The following is a 21,702-nucleotide window of genomic DNA, read 5'->3' as shown; positions in this document are numbered from 1 at the left end:
GAAGTCAAATCAGGTCAAGGTCACCCAGTTAGTGACAGTCTAGCTCCAGTTTGAAGCCCTTGTTCTCAGCCTCTACCACTGAGCTGTATTTGTGCAACAGTTCTTCTTACATGTCCAAGTCTCGCTCTCTCTCTTTGCATTTCCAAACTGTTTTGAATCCATTTTCTCTTTCAGTCATTGCTGTAAGTTAGGAGATCAGGACTCTTTTTTTATTCTAATTCACAGATGAGCAATCTAATTCTTGTACATTATGTTCAACTGTTTAGAATCATGAGAATTTGTGAGTCCCTTTTTTTCTGACCAGAGCCAGTCCTGAGATGGGGTGAAACAGTGACTGCACTTGGAATTAACTTTTGGGGAGAGTGAAAGAGACAAGATTTCAACCAGCTCACAGCTCTCCCTTGCCACTTCTTACCTTCATTCCCCAGCGAAGGGGAGGAGACTTCAATTTCTAAGCAGTCAGGACACTGCCTTTAAAAACTTTTTTGACGTATCAAGGATGCACCTGATAGTCACTTTGACATAAAATAGTCTGTATATAGTATTGTAAAAAAAATAAATAAATAAGGATGTTTGTCTTGAGTTCTAGACCTCCTAAGTGGTTTTCCTATTGAAAAGTGCATAAAAATTGTCTTGAGGGAAGATGTTGACAATTGAGATTCCTGACCACACCCTGCAGAGGTTCTGATCCTGTTGTACTGACTGGGAGCCCAGCAATCTACATTTTTCAAGCCCTTTGGGAGAGTCTGATTCAGAAACAGTGCTCTGGAGATGGCCAAGGGCCCTAAACCACTTCTCAAAATATGTCTTGATTTTTAATAGTTTTTACCTAAGATTCTTTGATTCTCTGATTCATTGTTTTCGTAAGACTGTCTTGTGTTTCTTGTATATTTCACCTGCATGTTAATTATAGATCAAGTATAGTTGTAGTATAAATATAGGTTACTGTATTTACTGCTATTACTTCTTTGATAGTGTTTGTCTGTTTTGCTTCTCTCTTCTAATAGAATAATTTCCTAGTCTATTATGGAGTTTGCCAAGACGTGGCAAATTATTTTTCCTCAGAATTTCTGAGCTACTGTGGTATGTTGTTTTTTGTTTTTGTGTTTTTTATTGAGATAAAACTCATATAACATAAAATGCACCATTTTATCCATTTTAAAGTGTACAATTCAGTGGGTTTTGGTATTTTCACGATGATGCGCAGCCATCACTACTTCCTAATTCCACAACATTTTCATCAGCTCAAAGAAATTCTGTACCAGTTAAGTGTGGACACTCTTCATCCCCCACTCCTCCAACCCCTGGCAGCCACTAATCTACTTTATGTTCCTATGGATTTTCCTTTTGTGGACATTTTCATATAAATGAAATCATACATTATGTGGCCTTTTATGTGTCTGTGTCTGGCTTCTTTGACTTTGCATAATATTTTCAGGTTCCTCCACATTACAGCGTGTATTAGTACTTCTTATGACTGGACAATATTCTGTTGTATGAATATACTATGTTTTGTTTATCCATTCATCAGCTGATGGACATTTGGGTGGTTTTCACTTTTTGTGTATTACGAGTAATGCTGCTCTGAAAATTCGTGTACAGATTTTTATTTTAACATGTTTTCAGTGTTTTGGGGTATATAGCTAGGAGTGAAATTGCTGGGTTATCTGTTAAGTCTGTTTAAGTTTTGAGGAACTGCTAAATTGTTTTCCACGGTGGCTGTTATATTCCCACCAGCAATCTATGAGGCGTTCCAGTTTCTCCACATCTTCTCTAACACTTGTTATTTTCCTTTTTTTTTCCTTAAATTGTTGCCATCCTAGTGGATGTGAAATGATCATTGTTGTTTTGATTTCTGTTTCGCTAATGACTAATGATGTTGAACATTTTTTTCATTTATTTATTGGATATTTGCTGATATTTGCTTATCTTCTTTAGAGAACTGTCTATTCAGGTCTCTTGCCCATTATTTAATTGGCTTGTTTGTCTTTTTTACTGTTGAGTTGTAAGAGATTTTAAATATATTCTGGATACTAGACCGTTATCAGCTATATGAGTTGCAAGTATCTTCTCCCATCCCGTGGGTTGTCTTTTCATCTTCTTGATAGTGTCCTTTGATGCACAAACATTTTTAATTTTGTTGAAGTCTATTCATCTATTTTTTCTTTTGTTTTGAATATGTTTGCTTAATCCAGTGTCACAATCCAGTGCACCTATGTTTCCTTCCAAGTATTTTATAATTTTATAACTTACTTTTAGGTCTTTGATCTGTTTTGAGTTATGTACATTTTAAAATATTCCTCCATGCTTTTGTGTTATTTTTAAAGAGATAAGAACTTACTGATTAACGAACTCCACTTGCTCATCCATCATCTTCATTTTCCTCATTCCTAGTTGATTTTGGTCTTGCTTTTCCACCGTTCCTGATGTTGTCTCTTGTTGCCTTCTAGCTTTTGATGGTGCTTCTTTTTTTTTTCTTCTCAATTAAATGCTACAATCTTGATGTTTAATATAGCTAATATAAACTGAGGAAAATACTAAGTTTATTTTTCCGTTAAGAAATGCTTTTTATTTTTCCTGGTGATCTTTAAAAGCTAAAATCAAAGTTATTTTTCTTCATTTATGTGGCTTTAAAATTCTGCCCTGGTTACTCATTTTTACTTATGTCTACGTTGCACTTAAATTGTATGTTGAAGTTATTACGTTCAAGTCTTTGATCTTTGTTCCTCTGTTGACAGAATTTCTGCAAAGAACTGTGTATTTGTACTTTCAAACTGGTAGCAACATGTAGCTAGTGAGAATTTAAAATGTGACTGGTATGAATTGAGATATGCTTTAGCGTAAAATAAACACCAGATTTCAAAGACATAGTATAGAAATATATTAATACTTAAGTAATGATGATATATATTCATTACATATTAAAAGATAGTATATTTTAAATATGTTATATAACATTATTAAAATTAATCTTACTTGCTTTCTTTTACCTCTTCAATGTGGCTATTAGAAAATTTAAGATTATATATGTAGCTTACATTTGGGGCTCACATTACATTAATGTTGTACACCACTGCTTTTAGATCATCTTCCTCTCATGTTAATAGACAGATCTCACTACATCATTTCGGAAATAGGTAGGCTATAAAATGTGAACAAATGAGTATTTGCTCTTGCCAGTATCTTTCTATTGCTGTAATTTAGTCTAACATAAAGGTATAAAATGTTGTGTTAGAAGAGATCTGTGGCATGTTAATGGTTTAAAGGTTTAAAGATATCTTTCTTTTTTTACCTTAAAGACAACTCAAAGTCTATCACGTGTTTTGTTAATACTGTCAGTCTTAAAGACAGTACACTCATTGCTCCACTCTCATCTCAAAGTTAGTAAAAGTTCATCCTCTGTAAAATGTGCTGTTTTTTCTCACTCTTCCATTTCTGTCTTTGGAACCACCATTTAGACTCTGGGATGGATTATCATGAAGCCACCCTTGATCATCTCCTCTTTATCTCTTATAAGCAGTTGGTATTCCTATTTCTGATTTCCAGCCATCATATCTCTTCACTCTCTCTTTGGCTCTGCTTTCCCTAGTCACTAACATAATTAATACTAAAACGATTTATTTTTTTTTTTATCATTGCAAGGGCTTCCTTCCACATCAGTGTCCTCTTTACACTAATTCAGTTAACATACTGTGAAATTCCGATACCACTTTCCCATTCTCTATGGCAGAACATACAGTAATATCTTCCTAATATCTTTATCTAAATGTTATCATGGAACTTCAGTCCTCATAATTCGACCTTTATATTCTGACCAGACACTTATCCCTCCCAATCTAACTTAATCACTTTCCATGCAAAGCAAATTTCCAACTTGGGATTCCAATTGCATGAGTTTCATCAAGCTTTTTTCACTATCTGGAAAGCGCTTAACTTCCTTTTTCAAACCTTTCTTTGCTTTCTCCTTTATGCCATCTCTGATTTCTCTAACCCGCCTGAATTATTCAGTCAACTTAGAAATCAGTTCCATACAATTTGTCATGCAGTTTTTTCTTTCATTATTACCTTTTGCCTTTTGAAGCCAGGGAAAATATCAGGGTTCCTGGAACCACACAAGGAACCTATGAAGTTCTCAATTAAATGCCATTTGAATGATTTTTGTTTTACATTTCTCTTATTCAGATTCCTTAATGGCTAAAGGACATTTTCTTCCCTATTATGATTACAGGTTCACTTTTGTTTTCTAATATGAAATGTAGACTCATTTTTTACTTGTTGGACTATTTCTTGTGCTGAATGTCTCCATTAGTAACATTTTCTTTAAGGTGGCTCTAGTAATAATTGTTACTGTTTAATTTTCATTTTCAACTAGGGGTAAATGGTGGAAATATTTTTCTTGATGAATTTATTATTTGATATTACTCAAACCTTACTAATTGTTTTTCATAATTTGTATTCTATATCAATCTTTATTACTTCTATTATAATATCTGACACACATATTTAGATAAAAATACAATATCTCAATTTTCATGGGCTCTTTATAATACAGGCATATGAGAGATATTGTGGCTTCAATTCCAGACCACTGCTATAAAGCAAGTATCACAATAAAGTGAGTCACATGAATTTTTTGGTTTCCCAGTGCATGTAAAAGTTATGTTTACACTATAGTCTATTAAGTGTGCAATAGCATTATGTCAAAAAAATGTGCATACCTTAATTTAAAAATAAAGCTGTCAAAAAAAATGGCGCCAGTAGACTTGCTTGAGGCACAGTTGTCACAAACCTTCAATCTGTAAAAAATACACTATCTTCGAAGTGCAGTAAAGTGAAGCACAGTAAAATGAGGTATACCTGCATTATTTTTTCTATATCCATGTAATCTATATAATTTTTGAAAGTTGGAGCTTGGAAAGAAAACAAAATGATTCGTACTAATCTTAGAGAGTAAATCAACCTCATCTTTATGCATATTTAATTAAGGAAAACTATTTCTGAACCTGGAAATTGTGTTGTTTTGACTACGTATACAAAAAACTTGAACAGTGGCATTTCTCATTGTCTTTGAGATCCATGTGTGAAATTACATTATAGGTGTCACTGCCTAGTGGTGACAATGCTGATTCTATAGACTGACTGAAGGAGTTCCAACTCTAACTTCATCTACCAGCAACTCCACCTCCAAATTACTTAATTTTGCCAAGCCTCAGTTTACTGTTTTGTTAAACGTGATTAACAATTGTAATATTTATTAGGGTGTTAAGAGATTTAGATGGGTTAGTCTGTGTAAATACCAATGTGTGCTAGCAAAATTGAAGCAGAATAAAAATTAGCAAAAGCTAGTAATATCACTATTAATAACATTACTAAGACCTTCTTGGAACTTTAGTTACTTTCTTCTCCTTGGCAGGAACCTACCTCACACTCAGTTTCACTTTTTAATAATGCATAACTTTCTCTTCAGTAAATAAAAAAGCAGAGAACAATACTTCCCCACGTTTTCCATGTCCCAGCACACTCAAAAAATGGCAATAAATATACAGCGTAGGTCCCTGCAGGAGGCTGCTTGGATTGCCCTTCCCTGTCCCAAGGACTGCGAGTAAACAGTCCAGAATTTAAGTGATTGAACTGCAACCCTTTCATGACTCGTCGGGCAATACCCAGTTTGGATTGTTCTTTGGGAGACCCTGTGAGTACATGACTTTTCTTCTTCCTCTCATCCCCTTTCAATCTGTCTCCTTTTATCTCCCGTAAAAAGAACCCCAGATTTTTTTCTTCAGATTTCAACGAAGGATTCATCAAATTTAAATCAACTCTAGGTAAAAATGACCCACATGATCTTCGTGCCAAAGAGTGTATTAAGAAAATATATTGATCAAGGGAGGGTCTTCGGATAAGCTGTCTATGCCCAGCTCTCCTCTACCGTTAATTTCCACCCCATTATCAGCACCAGGAAACAAAACTCTGAAAGTCTGCCTTGCCAGTAGCCTACAGGACAGATTCTCTTCTCACATTTTCACTGGGCTCTGTCTTTTTTGAGGTAGCATGAAAGAAACAAGAGTAGTGAAATTTCTGTGTCTTTGCTTTTTAACAAAATGCTCTGAGAGCATTTTCCTTTGGTGTGGGAGGGGGCAAGAGGGGGTTTCTATTGTCTCCAGTTTGCTGAATGCTAAATTCATTCCATCGTGGAACAAGAAATCCTGCAATGATTTCTTGATCTTAAGTGAATTGCTTGCTAACGTTGAATAGTCATTAGTCCTCTCTATTACTTTCATTTAACATGATAAAGATGACTTAACACTATATTTTTAGTAGCTTAGGTATGTTTTGGTCATGATGGTGGTGCTAGCAAATCCCTTTTTTTATTTATACTTTATGAATTAAAGTAAATGTAACATTTAATTTTCTGGTGCATATTTTAAATGGTTTGATTTTTATTTTATTGCTTGAATGGCCTGACAAACTCATGAAAATATCCAACTTGATTCCTTGATTTTTTATTTTCTTTACCTTATACACATTTTTAAGTATTTTTATATATCTTACAGCTTTATGTACAGTGGTTAGTTGTACTTCAGTATAATACTCTTTTTTCTTTAATTTTTGAATTCTATTTTATTTATTTTTTATACAGTAAGTTCTTATTAGTTATCTATTTTATACATATCAGTGTATACATGTCAATCCCAATCTCCCAATTCATCCCACCACCACCACCACCGCCCGCCACTTTCTTCCCTTGGTGTCCATACATTTGTTCTCTACATCTGTGTCTCAATTTCTGCCCTGCAATTTGTGCCCTGCAAAAGTTCATCTGTACCATTTTAGTTCATCTGTACCATCTGTGGAACCCATTCTAGGTTCCACATTTATGCATTAATATATGATATTTGTTTTTCTCTTTCTGACTTACTTCACCCTGTATGCCGGTTCTCGATCCATCCACGTCTTAGAAATGACCCAATTTCATTCCTTTTTATGGCTGAGTAATATTCCATTGTATATATATACCACATCTTCTTTATCCATTCGTCTATCGATGGGCATTTAGGTTGCTTCCATGACCTGGCTATTGTAAATAGTGCTGCAATGAACATTGGGGTGCATGTGTCTTTTTGAATTATGGTTTTCTCTGGGTATATACCCAGTAGTGGGATTGCTGGGTCGTATGGTATTTCTATTTTTAGTTTTCTAAGGAACCTCCGTACTGTTCTCCATAGTGGCTGTATCAATTTACATTCCCACCAACAGTGCAAGAGGGTTCCCTTTTCTCTACAGCGTCTCCAGCATTTGTTTTTTGTAGATTCTCTGATGATGCCCATTCTAACTGGTGTGAGGTGATACCTCATTGTAGTTTTGATTTGCATTTCTCTACTAAATTAGTGATGTTGAGCAGCTTTTCATGTGCTTCTTGGCCATCTGTATGTCTCCTTTGGAGAAATGTCTGTTTAGGTCTTCTGCCCATTTTTTAATTGGGTTGTTTTTTTAATATTGAGCTGCATGAGCTGTTTATATATTTTGGAGATTAATCCTTTTTCCGTTGATTTGTTTGCAAATATTTTCTCCCATTCTGAGGGTTGTCTTTTCATCTTGTTCAGAGTTTTCTGTGTTGTGCAAAAGCTTTTAAGTTTCATTAGGTCCCATTTGTTTATTTTTGTTTTTATTTCCATTACTCTAGGAGGTGGATCCAAAAAGATCTTGCTGGGATTTATGTCAAAGAGTGTTCTTCCTATGCTTTCCTCTCAGAGTTTTATAGTGTCCGGTCTTACATTTAGGTCTCTAATCCATTTTGAGTTTATTTTTGTGTATGGTGTTAGAGAGTGTTCTAATTTCATTCTTTTACGTGTAGCTCTCCAGTTTTCCCAGCACCACTTATTGAAGAGACTGTCTTTTCTCCATTGTATATCTTTGCCTCCTTTGTCATAGATCAATATAATAATACTCTTTTAGATAGGGAAGCAGATTTAAAAAGCTGGGGGTTTTTTTCCCCGCCCAGAAAGAGGCTTTCCTGGAGATTTAAAAAATGTTCCACTTCTAAAGGTCTGGATTTTTTTTCCATCATAATTTGGATTAAATTTTTGAAATGAGATTTTACTTTGGTTACTTTAACTGCCTAAACCATATTGGTTTTTTAATCTATTTTATTTGAAGTATAATTTACATACAAAAATCTACTTATATATGTACATTTGATGAATTTTGACAAATGTGTACACCACGATCTAGGTGTAGAATAGCACACTAAAGAGTTCTCTCTTGCTCCTTTTTACTCAACCCTTCACCCCCACTCTCCACTCAGCCACAAGCAATCCTTCGTCTGTTCTCTGGCACTGTGCATTAGTTTTGATTTTTCTAGAATTTCATATAAATGAATTATATAAAAAGGTTCTGTGATATTTTCAATTTTTTTTTTTCAGTCAGAAAATACTTCTGACATCCATGCATGTGTGTATCAGTAATACGGTCTTTTTTTAATCGCTGAATAGTGTTCCATTGTATGGACATGACACGATTTGTTCATTCATTGACGGAAATTTAGTTATTTCCAGGTATAGACAATTATAAATAAAGCTGCTATGAATATTATATTCAAGGTTTGGTAAACAGTTGCTTTATTTCTTTTGGGTAAATACCTAGCAGTAGAATTACTGATTGGTATGTTAAGTATATGTTTAGCTTTATAAAAAACTGCCAAAGAATTTTTTGATGGGGTATTTTACAGTGTCGTCAGCTATGTATGAGGGTTCCTGTTGCCAACACTTGGTACTGTCAGATTTTTTTTTAACTTTATATGTTCTAGTGGATGTGTAGTGTATTCTCACTGTGGTTTTAATTTGTGTTTTCCTGATGTCTAATGATGTTGACCATCTTTTCATGTGTTTATTGGCCATTTGCAGAGCTTCTTTGCTAAACTGTTGATTCAGCTATGTTGCATGTTGTTTGCTTGGAGCATCTGTCTTTTTGTTATTGGGTATGGGAGTAACATATATTCAGGATACAATCCATTTATAGATGTATATGTTGCAAGTATTTTTACCTAAACCTATAGCTTGTCTTTTGTTTTGAAGAGTAGAGTGTTTTAATTTTGGTATGTCCCATTCTGTCAATTTTTTCTTCTATGGTTAGTGCTTTATGTCCTATCTGAGAAAGATTTGCTTTTATATTTTCTCGTTCTAGTTTAGTTTTTACATATAGGGCAAAGAAACATTTTGAGCCATACAACTTTGTGTATGAACTAAAAAAAGGTTGAGATTCATTATATTATATAGGTAACCAAAGTTTTCCATACCAGTTTTTGTAAGGATTATCATGTTCCTTTGAATTATTCTCATGCCTTTGTTAGAAAGCAATTGAACATATATATGTGAGCAAACTTCTGAACTCTTTCCTTTATTCCACTGATCTATATGTCTAACTCTACACCAAGATCACAGAATCTGGATTAATGTTGCTTTATAGCAAGTCTTGAAGTCAGATAGTGTATTTTTTCTTCTGCTTGTTTTTAAGATTTTCTTGTTATCACTGGTTTTCCACAACTTGATTATAATTTGCCTCAATGCTGTTTTCTTTGTTTGTATCCTGCTATTGTTCACTGAGCTTGTATCTGTGGATTTGCATTATTTTTTAATTTTGGAAAATATCAGGCATTATTTTTTATAATATTATTTTCACTCACTTTCTTTTGGGACTCCGGTTACACCCAGGATAGACTGCTTGGCACTGTCTCACAGGTCTCTAAGTCTCGGTACATTTTTTTCTTATTCTTTATTCTCTCTCTATTTGTGTAGTTTCTGTTGCTGTACTTATCTTTTCTTCCTGGTAAATAAACTTCTTTTAGTCACACCCAATAAATTGTTCATTTAAGACATTGCGTTTTTCAGATCTAGAAGTTTCATTTGGTTCTTGTATATATTTTCCATTTACCTCCTCATTATATTTATGTTTTCTTTTAAATCCTTGAGCATATTTATATGTATTTGTTTTATTAAAGTCTGTTTCTGCTCATTCTATTCTCTGCCATTTCTGTGTCTGCTACTGCTGCTTAATTTTTCTCTTGAATATTGTTCTTGTCGTCCTACACCATTTACTGTGTAGTAAATTTTCATTAGATGTCAGATAATTTAAATTTGTCTTTCTTTAAACAATATTGATCGCTTAAACCTTTTCAAGACTTGTTTTTAAGTTTTGTTGGTGCAGGTATATAGTAGCCTTGACTCTAATCCTGGTTTTTCTCTCTCACTAATTGGTGAACTCTGGGCCTCTAGTGAACAGTCCTAGATGTTTACAGGGATGAATGACCCTAGGGAGTTATCAATCTTAGCCTAGGGCCCTGGGGCAGGGATGGGGATGGAAAAGGGAGGATGGGACTCAGTAAAGGTATGAAGAGATAAATACAACTATCTTGGGGAGGGGGAAAGAGCTGCTTTAGCTCACTCTTAGGCCTTGGCTTCACTTTAGAAGCTGGTCACTTACTGGCTTCTATCAAGTCAGTTCTTCTATGTGGCTTGACTATTTTCTCTTAGGCTTTGAATTTCTTGAATTTTGGCTGTCTTTACACTCAATTCTTAATTTTGAAGGCATACATGGGGGAACAATTGTTAATAATTTCTTATCTATTTTTGGCATATATACACAAATATAGTTTGAATGGGCATTGCTAACCCATGTATATTAGAGGAGTTTTGGCATCCTACAATTACATAGAATAAACCAACTAAAAAATAATAATACCAACTAAGTTTCAAAAACCTTTCAAACCTCAGTTTAAAGAATTAGTTCCACCCCTCTCACCCTCCCTCACTCCCTCCCTCCTTGCCTCCCTTTCCCCAACTGACCCCCCCATTTCTTTTTTTCTGCATAATATTGAATCCCAATAAATTGAGTGTGTTTTTGTTGTTAAAGATTATACTATAATCTTATTAGATCATTGTCTTGAACAAAAGCCTAGAACTCAATGGCAAACTTAGAGAAAATTATGGTATTGGGTGAGAAATTGTGGCAAGCATGGAATAAGAGTTTTCTGAAGAGACTCCAAAGGCTCTATTCCTTTTTCAATAGATCTCCTAATTTCAGTTGTGTGATGGGGAGGGAGGATATAAAATTGGTGGAAAATGAGCAATAGATTTAATTTTAACTCTGATTCAGAAGTATTGAGGTTTTGATTTATTTTTGTGTAGAAATGTGTCCTTAAAGCAATCAGAATATTGGCTAAAGTAAAAATGTTGGTAAACCTTAGGGGGGTTTCTTTTTCATCCTTTTTAATTACCATGGGCTTTTCGATAGCTCCTAAAGTGAATTAGGAAGTTCTTGGGCATTTGGCGTTAAAGTCCAGGCCCAGGGAGTTTATGTGGATATGCAACTTCTGATTCTTGGATGGTGTGTTGGTACTGTATATTTTTTAATGGTTACATTTTCCTTGACTAGTATAAAAGATTTACTGTTACAGTTTGTGTGTGGCCAGGCCATGGCATATGGAAAAGCTGTTTCCTGCTATTTAATTTAATTAGCCAAATCACGTGCCAGCCTTCGGGCATGTCACTCTGGACCTCTGAGGCTCTTTGTCTGTCAAAGAGATGGACAATATCTTGGCTTTGTTTGGTTGCTCCGCATGCTGCAGATAAAACCACTGAAATTCTGACTGTTTGTTTAACCAAATCTTTGCATTTTTACCATTTGGCTTTGATTTTCTCTAAAAAAGAATGATGACATTTTGGCCTTGGGAAAGCGGAAAAAAAATATTGAGGATACGAAGAAGAGCTGCTGCTCTTCGTGGTTTAATATTGGGTTGAGAATGTTATCATTTTCTAATCAGAAATTTTTAGTTAGTTTGTTACTACCTTGTTAGTAGAAACTCAAGACAATTATTATTGAATTATTTTAACCCTAACTTGGCTGACAAACTGTGATTTTAAATCAAGCTTTTTTTGTTAATGAATATATTTAATGTGCTTTTTTTCATCTTGCAAAATCTCTAAATCTTTCATTGTGAATTTGTTGTTGAAGAAGAAAATATTTCATTTGATATTTTGAACGAGAATATTTTAGTTTAGTTTTCGTTTCACAGAAAGGACAGTGGTTAAAACATTCAATTACTTCAAGACTTGTTCCCAATATTTTAGTCTTTCTTTCAAGGTCAAAGATATTTTTAATTTCTTTAATTGATGCGTTCAAATTTTAACAATTATCTTTAATTATATTTAAGTCACTATTCCTAATATTGTTCAGGCTTTAAAATTAGTGAAGAATATTTGAAAAGAAACAGAAGAATAAAAATTATATTCTGCAACTGATTTGCAATGAGGACCTTTGCCTAAATTCCCAGCTGAATTAACAGCAACTTCCATGAGTCAAAGTGACTTGTCCAAGGCAATAAACATATCTGAATATCCACATTTTAAAATTAGGTATCCCGGATTTGAGATTCTTAATTAATTTAGATACATGCATAGTTCAGAACTTCAAGAGGATTTGCATGGTTAATAATGCACTGAGAGAGTTCAGTTCAATTACACTGAGCATTTAGTCAGGGTGTACTAGTATCCTAGGTGTCAAGATATAGCCCCTACCTACCCTCTGACATCGCTTGGCCTTTGGAGCAATGCTTAGGACGTATACTGAATACATGACAGTCAGTCTCTAAGGAAATATCTTTGTTCTAAAGCTAATAGATCTATTACATTTGAGTAGATGAGGAATTTTTGAGAAAGTTTATTGCACATTTCACTTTGATAGAATTTGCAAATAAGATCTTTACCTTTGATCATTTTTTAAATAAAAAAAAGTTAAGTGGTAAAGAAAAAGGGAATTAAAACCTAAATAGGTAAATCCTCTTAACCAACATGATTCTTACAAAATAATTTACATTTACAATACAGACATTTATAATGGCCTCATAGTTAACATGGGTCCCATATTATGAGCTACATAGATTTTGAGTTTTGTTTAAGGGCAAGAAAACTTCAACAACAAAGTGAAAGCTGTGCTTTTTATTTTCTAATGCTTTTCATGATCAGTTCTTCAATGTAATTGTACTTAAATATTCAATATTGTATCTATTTTCAGATTCATTATTATATCCTATTGTTCTTTATGTATGACTAATTTTTCACTTAATTTTCTTTTAAATCTATGTTAAGAGTGTGATTTTTCTGAGGGCATGCACACACACCACCACACATTGATTTTAGACTGAAGTAGTATCCATTCAAGAGAATCCACATTGCTGGTAACTTTTTAAGAATGAATATATTTTTAGTATCAAGAAACACTCATATTCTCTACAGAAAATAAACTTATGGCAGAAATACAGTCATTTTTCATAAAGCTCTGTTTTTCAGTATTGATGTTGAAAATGTTATAGACTATAACATGATTGAGGTTTGAAATGAAATTAGCAATGAGGTGACAGTTAACTCAGAAATAGAGATCTTTTTAAGATTTTCTAAGGAAAGAGTATTTGTTATTAACTTAAACAAAGACTCTTGAATATAGGTACAACCTGGTACAACTTGGTTTCATCTAGAAAATGTAACCCTTGTAAAATTCTGGTATTTTTTACAAAAAAAACCCCGAATAACCACGGTGAAAGTAATTATGAGATTTCAAATAGATATTTTTTCTGTCTTTATTCCTGTCCTGCCCCTAGGTTCATCAGAACCTTTTTTTTTTTTTTTAGATTCCATATATATGTGTTAACATACAGTAAGAAATCACATTTTTAATTGTTACATTTCAACTCTATTTGTTACAAGGTATAGTTATCAAAATTTGAGCCAAGATATGGGGGTTGAGTTTTCTAAGTGTAATTAAGTATAAGCATATGTAAATATGCTTCCATTTATGGAACTTTTTTATTGTGGTAAAAAAAAAAACCAACAACATAAAATTTAACCTCTTAACCATTTTTAAGTGTGCAGTACAGTAGTGTTAATGATATGCACATTGTTGTACAACAGCTCTCTAGAGTTTTTTATTCTTCAAAATTGAAACTCTATACCCATTGAAGAACTCTCCAGCTTCCCCTACCCGCTAGCCCCTGACAACCACACTCTACTTTGTTTCTATGAGTTTGACTATTTCAGGTGCCGCATATACGGTATCACACAGTATTTATCTTTTGTGACTAGCTTATTTTACTTAGCATAATGTCCTCAAGGTTCATCCATACTGTAGCATGTGACAGAATTTCCATCTTTTTTAGAGTTTAATAATATTCCATTGCATTTTTTTTTTCTTTATGCATTCATTCATTTGTGGCCATTTAGGGTGCTCCCACCTCTCGGCTGTTGTGAAAAATGCTGCAGTGAACATGAGTGTGCAATTGTCTCTTTGAGATCATATTTCTGGTTCTTTGGGACATCTACCAAGAAGTGGTATTGCTGGATCACATCATGATTACTCTTTTTTTTGAGGAAAGTTCATATTGTTTTCCACAGGGGATGCAACATTTTACATTTCTACTTATAGTGCACAAGGGTTCCAATTTCTCCACATCCTTGTCAGCATTTGTTACTTTATGTTTGTTTGTTTTGATAGTGGCCGTTTTGTTGGGTATGAGGTGGTGTCTCATGTGGCTTTGATTTGCATTACCCTGATGATAGAAATGTTGAGCATCTTTTCATATGCTTCTTGGCCATTTGTATATTTCTTTGGAGATATGTCTATTCAAGTCCTTTGCCAATTTTTTAATCAGGTTGTTTTATTGTTGTTGAGTTGTAGGAGTTCTTCATATATTTTAGATGTTAATGCCTTGTTGGATATATGATTTGCAAATATTTTCTCCCATAGATTGCCTTTTCATTCTGTTATTTCCTTTGCTTCATAGAAGGTTTTAAGTTTGATATAGTCCAATATGAGTGTTTTTTACATTTATTGCCTGTGATTGTGGAACTTTTCAATTTTTTTTCAAGTTTTATTTACTCTAAAGTAAGAGAGTAGCAATAACTCACTCATGTAGATCAGAAAAGCAATTGTGATCAATTTTATTGCCAACTAAGAACTTTCATCAAAGCTATAATGAGTTACTGAAAGCACCTTGATTAACAAAGCAACTGATACTTTTTAGGTGATTTAAAGGCATCTTTTGAGCTATGTACTAATAATTGTGTTTTTTCTTTGAGTAAGTTATCCAATTTTTAAATAATGCCTTTCTTACTTTTAAACATAAGATCAAGGTCCTAAAAGCTGATATGGATTGGTTATTCTTCATTGGTCTTGGGAATCTTATTTCCTACCCCAAAGGACAGTTGGCATATAAAGTAATCTGACACATAAATACATATATGGATACATATTAACATATGTATGTGTATATATATATATGTGCGTGTGTGTGTCTGTATATGTATATATGTAACCCAGCCTGACATATAAAGATAAAAAATATTTACACTTATATTGACAGCTATCAGGCAGATAGACCATGTTGAATGTCCATTTTATTTTTAAAATTTCTTTTTTCTTTTATTTTCATATGATTTCCTTCAAAGTTCTTTTTTCTTCTTTTTTTTTTAAAAGGCTGTTGAGGGCTTCCCTGGTGGCGCAGTGGTTGAGAGTCCGCCTGCCGATGCAGGGGACACGGGTTCGTGCCCCGGTCTGGGAAGACCCACATGCCGCGGAGCGGCTGGGCCCGCGAGCCATGGCCACTGAGCCTGCGCGTCTGGAGCCTGTGCTCCGCAACGGGAGAGGCCACAAGAGTGAGAGGCCTGCGTACCGCAAAAAAAAAAAAAAAAAAGAAAACAGTAAAAGGCTGTTGAATGTTTAAATATAATAAAAAAGGTCAAGTGAATACTGATTTACTTTTTTTTTTTTTTTTTTTTTTTTGTGGCACGCGGGCCTCTCACTCTTGTGGCCTCTCCCGTTGCGGAGCACAGGCTCCAGACGCGCAGGCTCAGTGGCCATGGCTCGCGGGCCCAGCCGCTCCGCGGCATGTGGGTCTTCCCAGACCGGGGCACGAACCCGTGTCCCCTGCATCGGCAGGCGGACTCTCAACCACTGCGCCACCAGGGAAGCCCTGATTTACTATTTTTGAAACAGAATTGACAAATAGATTTTCACCTAAAGGAGAGAAGATGGGAGAAACACATTCTGTACTGACAGAGTTTTTGATATTCCTCATGAGTGAAAATAACCCAACTAAATTAGTCATAAAATATATGCAAAAATAGTGTGTTCCTGTATTTAAAGTTTTATAGAAAACAATATAAAAATAGTACAGAATAACAAAATATTATTATTGGCAAAGATGTTAGATAATGAAAATAACAATAAAGGTAGTATGTTTGAGAATTAATTAAATGCCTGTCACCTTGCCCAGCAGTTTACATGTATCATTTAATCACCATCTCTTATTTACAAATGAAGAAATGTAGGCTTCATTAGTGAAACAGTTGCCTAAAGTCATACATCTAGAAAATGATAGAGCTCAGATTTCAACCTCAGTCCAAATCCAGAGAGGTTGAGAGATGGCTTGGAGTCTCACAGCCAATTTGTGATAATGTAACAGAGACTAGCATCTGACTCACAGACCATTGAATAAATTCAACTCATAATTCCTTCATCTGCATATCAGAAAGCAATTTCCTACTACGTTAAATTTTTAACCAAGTCTTTCTTACTCCCAATTATTTTGATGAGAATGTGCTAGCACTTGTAGAAAGAAAAGTCAAAGGTGAAAAATGAAAGCTAATTAGAGTCAGGATGTCATTGTATGAGTGTCTTCATAGTTGTAGCCCTGCTTTTTTTCTTCATACTAAATGTATTCCTTATTATCATTTAATTCTTCTATTTAACTCTAGTTCATAAAACTTAGTGGTCATGGCTTAGAAGACACTGCAAAATGTCATTTATGGGATCCTCAACTCTTTAATGCTTACTTTTCATACTCGATGTGAGATTTACTTTATTTACTAAATATGTTTTTGATTTACAATATATGTTTATTCCCTTTGCTTCAATATATATAAAAAACAAAAATTTAAATACTTAACTTGGCATAACTTCTTCGCAATTGGCTCAAATATCCTTAACCTGCCCAAGGGATTATGCAGTCTTAACTCTGTCTACCAACATTTAAACAAAACCGTTCCCTCTCTCCTGTTCATGATTATGAAGCACTAGGTTTAAAGGAAAGGTTGGAATCCTGTCTCTTTTGCATGTAAAAATACTCATGAAACAATGTTAACTAAGCTAGTTTAAATCTTCATTTCTTTGTTTGTTAATTCCTTATCATGCATCCATAATGTGTAGGACATTGTTTTAAGTGTTGTGTACGATCCTGCCTGGCTCCAATAAGTTTATAATCTGGTAGGAAGCAGATACATCACATATACAAATATTATCAGATAAAAGAAGTTGGGTATGTATGATAGGTACAGGTATAGTAGTACTTTGGGAGTTCATCTGTTTATAACGTAACTGTTAGAGATTGAATTTCCAAATGCCCTCTGATTTAATATAAATAGTTAATGAACATTTATGCTTTTCAATGCCATCAAAATTCTTAATTTAGCTTTGTCAATGTTATTTGTATGTGTATGCATTTCCTAGGTCAACACACTTTCCAGCACAGGCAGTAAGCCGTTCAGTGTATGAGCTAGTAAGTAGTCTTAACTCAATTGCTTTAAGTAAATATAATTTACATAAACCTTCCACTCACGTCACCCGACATGCTGGTTCCCTTTATGTATATTTGCATGCAAAACCACAGACTAGTTTAAGATTCTTGAAACAACAGATATTCAAAGATGTAAGATTTAATTATGACAATATTTTTAAGTTATAATTGATCCTATCATAGAACTCCCACTGATGAGAAATTTCTATATTGGTGTAAATAACACCTGTGCTATTCAAAATTACTTTAGTGAATTTTGTATTCTTTCATTTTTACAACTCAAGGCATTTTAGCAGATGTAATAAATCATTATTTTGGCAACCTAGTCAGTATTCACATATCTTTAATATTCACTGAGAAATAAAACTTTTCAGGATATGGAGAACAGATCCAAAGAGGTGACCTCAAGGGCCCAAAGGTTAATTAATGGCCTAAGATAGCCTGACTCAAAATAAAAAGGAATTCAGAAAGGGAGGGAGCAGGGAAGCTGTGTATTTCTTCAGGGTTTCACAGCTAGTTGGATGGACATATTTTATTATGTTTTCTCACAAGGGAGACATTTTCCTCCATTGCATGTTGAGGTGTGGTCTCTTGTAATAAAGATCGTTTTAGTCTTTACCCAATAAATTTTCCCCATTATCTACTATAAAGTCTGGCTAGCTACTCTTTACTTTATAGAGTTTTTCCATAGTGTAATGTGTGAAGGAATGAGGTGGCTATCAGATTTCTCTTTAAGCTAACTAAAAACATGGAAACCCCACAAACAGGCTATATAATTGAAAAATTGAATAAAAGTAACAATATGTGTGAGGTTATGTATATATACATCTATACACACACACATTATGTGTATATATGTGTGTATACTATATAGAGTAATTCTCTTTTTCCATTTGTCATTTTGATATTATTCTATTATTAATTCCCTTAAGTTTGTTATCAAAAAGGGGAATAAACAATAGAATTTCAAAAGCAATACCAAGAAGTATAATATTCTCAGAGATCAAGAAAAGATGGAGGGAAAATGCTGTTGTATAAAGCTACCAGTGACACAGGAAATGCTTTCCTGCAACCTAAATAATAAATGCTCCATTTCTAGTGTATTTATAGACAGATTTTATGAATAATATGTACGTGTACAAAAGATGATTTGCTTAACTCCAATTCCAGTCACATATTTAAATCGATTGTTTTAGAAATATTAGCACATGCCTACATATATTGCTGATATTATCTCATAGTTTTCCTTTACTTATTTTGATATTGAATTCTGGGCTCACTTCTTAGAGATAGCACATCATTTTTTTATATTTACCTCTTTGTAAATTTCCTTCTTCCAATACACAATGACACACCCTGCAAGTGCTTTCAAATAGGAGGTAATTGGTTAGACAGCTAGATCCAACTGCTTCCACCAAAAAACTAGAAGAAGCACACATCCAGGGGAAATGTCTTTTCGTTTATCTTTAAATTGGAGCAGGGCAGAGGTCACTAGCTGAAAGGAAGTCAAAATGACAAGGACCCTAACAGTTGCAAAGAAAAGTTAAGACAAGTAAATATCTTTCCATGAGACTCTTGGACCATTGTTAGATACCTGGCACAGACCATTTTCTACTGAAATAAATTAAAATATCACTGACTTAGAAAAAGTAAGGGAAAGGTAGTCTAACTTAATGGAAGTCTCAATTACAGTCTACTTTAAAATTGATTTCATTTTATTGCTTCTAAACCTGCATTCTCTCACATAGTTTAAAACTAATATGTAGGAGCAGCTAAGTTAAAAATAGGGTTCACAAACCATATTTTACATTGAAAAGTAACTTGTCATAAACATAAACACCATTAATACATAAACATTTGTTGCTAGAGCCTGCCTGAACCTCTAGGAAGGAATCCTTAATTTGGATTTGGGGAATTTTCTTTTCTAAACATTGTAACAAGTTCCCAATAAATATATTTTCCTCTTTCACTGTGGAATAAATAATGAGCTAAATTAACCCATGGGAGGCAGCAGAGAGATTCCAAGTACTATGGCCTCCATTACAATTTTCAAAATCCAAAAAATTTGAATTTTCAAGTAGGCTTTTCTGATAGGGTATGGCTGAGAAGCAGTTTCACAGGGGTCAATGGTAATTACTGCAGAAAATCTAAATGGTCAGAGTGGAATGATTCAAATTCAGAGAGGAAGAAAAATAGTTATAACCAAAGGATCCCATCAGAGCATTTTAGAAATGCACTGAAAATGCTCTAACCAAAGGACAGTGCTTGTTATTCTTGGAGAGATTTTCACACTAAGGGTAAAGCTTTTGTTGGTTTATGGGTTTACAGCAATGTTGGTTCTAGCCAATTGTGTGCAACCATGGTAGCAATAAAGACTAGTGCTTAGCATGATGGATTTATGGTCAGTGTTTTGTTTATGGCCATTAGGATCATGGGCAGTCTAGTTTCCTTTGATTTAAACAGGATATCGTTGGTTTGGTTAGTGGTATGTTTTTCTGTGGCTATGGCTGACTTCAAATGAGCATTTTTAACGTACTTGCCAACTCAATCTCTAGGGAGAGGGAATAATCCAAATTGTCCAAATGTTATTAAGAAAAGGAATCACATTCTTGGATATATTGTGTAAAGGAGGATAAGAATTCCATCATGATGTGTTTAAGGCATTCTTCCGTGGTTAATTTTATCACCTTAAATCAAGATTTATTGACATCAAACAGTAGTATTTCATCCTATGGCCTGAACATCCTTGAGAAAGGCATAGAGGCAATGACTGGAATGAGGCACCGCTTGATAAGCAGCCCTGCCAGTTCATTTCCAGCACATCGCTGCCTGTTTGTCATCTTTCTGCAAGAGCCCCCTTATCTGATGGTAAAGGAGGAACATTTTATTCATATTTCATTTTCAGGAAGGCTAGATGTGAACTGAAGTGCATTTTAGCTTTTGAGTATATGTAGTACGGAGACATTACTGGCGATAATATGCCAAGATGCATTGGCTGCAATTTGCAATGTTATGAAACTCAAGTATTTGCAAATCATAGCCCACAACTGTTCATAGATTGTATGATAGGACTATTGGGATATTTCATTTTTGTTTCGAAGGCTATGTCCATGTTCTCTTCCTCACTTAGAGATCATTTTGGATTTTTGCTGCTGTTCAGAAAGTGAGAAGCTCTCTTTCTGTTCACCAAAGTCAAATTGCTAAAGTACCACTCATGCAAAAAACAATGTTTCTATAATATATATTATGAGTAATTTCCTCCTAGGGAAAAGACAATTGTAATTATTTGGAGAGAAACTGATCTTTTTTAATTTATATTTTTTATTAGTTACCTATTTTATACATATTAGTGTATATATGTCAATCCCAATCTCCCAATTCATCCCACCACCACCCCACCCCCCTGAAAAACTGATCTTTAAAGTTGAACAAAGATAGGGTAATGTAAATAATTTTGCCAACAAGACATAGTGTAAATAGCTAGCATATTTCAGCATCGTGCCTTTTTTCCTATTAAAAGATATATCAGCTTTGATAATTAAGTTGATTAATGTCCTTTTGGAAATTTGCCTGTTCTCACTCATGAAAAAGGCATATTTCCACATTATCTGGTACCATGTGATTATACTTTGCCACTAAGGAATTATAGGGGAAATTTTTAAAAAATTACTGATATTAAAAGATATTTGTTTAATCCATATTTATTTCTGAATGATTCATGTGAAATTTTCCTATCTTGGAGAATCCTGAGGGAAAAAAAATGGTAATTTTATTTAGTTTACAATACTTACACATGTGTAGAAAGTCTTTTCTTACCTGTGAATGGGACCTACATAATAAGTGGTGGAGAAAAAGTGACTGAGATAGGTTTTGAGAAATGGCAAACTGTTCAGATCAATTTGTGGGCTCAAACTCAACTTTCTGCATGTGAGGGTTCTCTTTTGTATCCTAATAGAAAAAAAAATACCTGCAATGTAAGAATTTAACATGTCCCAATTAATGCTGAGAAGATGATCGAGAAGTTTGAATACGTTTTCCCAAAACTTTTCTGAGGAGTTAGTCGCTTTGCATTGCTCTTTTTGATT

General features: G+C 34.1%; 1 protein-coding gene across 1 annotated transcript in view; it reads left to right on the top strand.

The window, feature by feature from the left end:
• HDAC9 (histone deacetylase 9) overlaps positions 1-21,702 on the top strand; it is a 581,469-nt gene that overhangs the window by 191,015 nt on the left and 368,752 nt on the right. The gene's annotated exons all lie outside the window — the stretch shown is intronic.

This window comes from Pseudorca crassidens, chromosome 8 (genome assembly GCF_039906515.1).
Source record: "Pseudorca crassidens isolate mPseCra1 chromosome 8, mPseCra1.hap1, whole genome shotgun sequence".
Classification (NCBI taxonomy): Eukaryota; Metazoa; Chordata; class Mammalia; order Artiodactyla; family Delphinidae; genus Pseudorca; species Pseudorca crassidens.
Note: the sequence above shows the minus strand (reverse complement) of the source record. Positions and strands in the feature narration are given on the sequence as shown.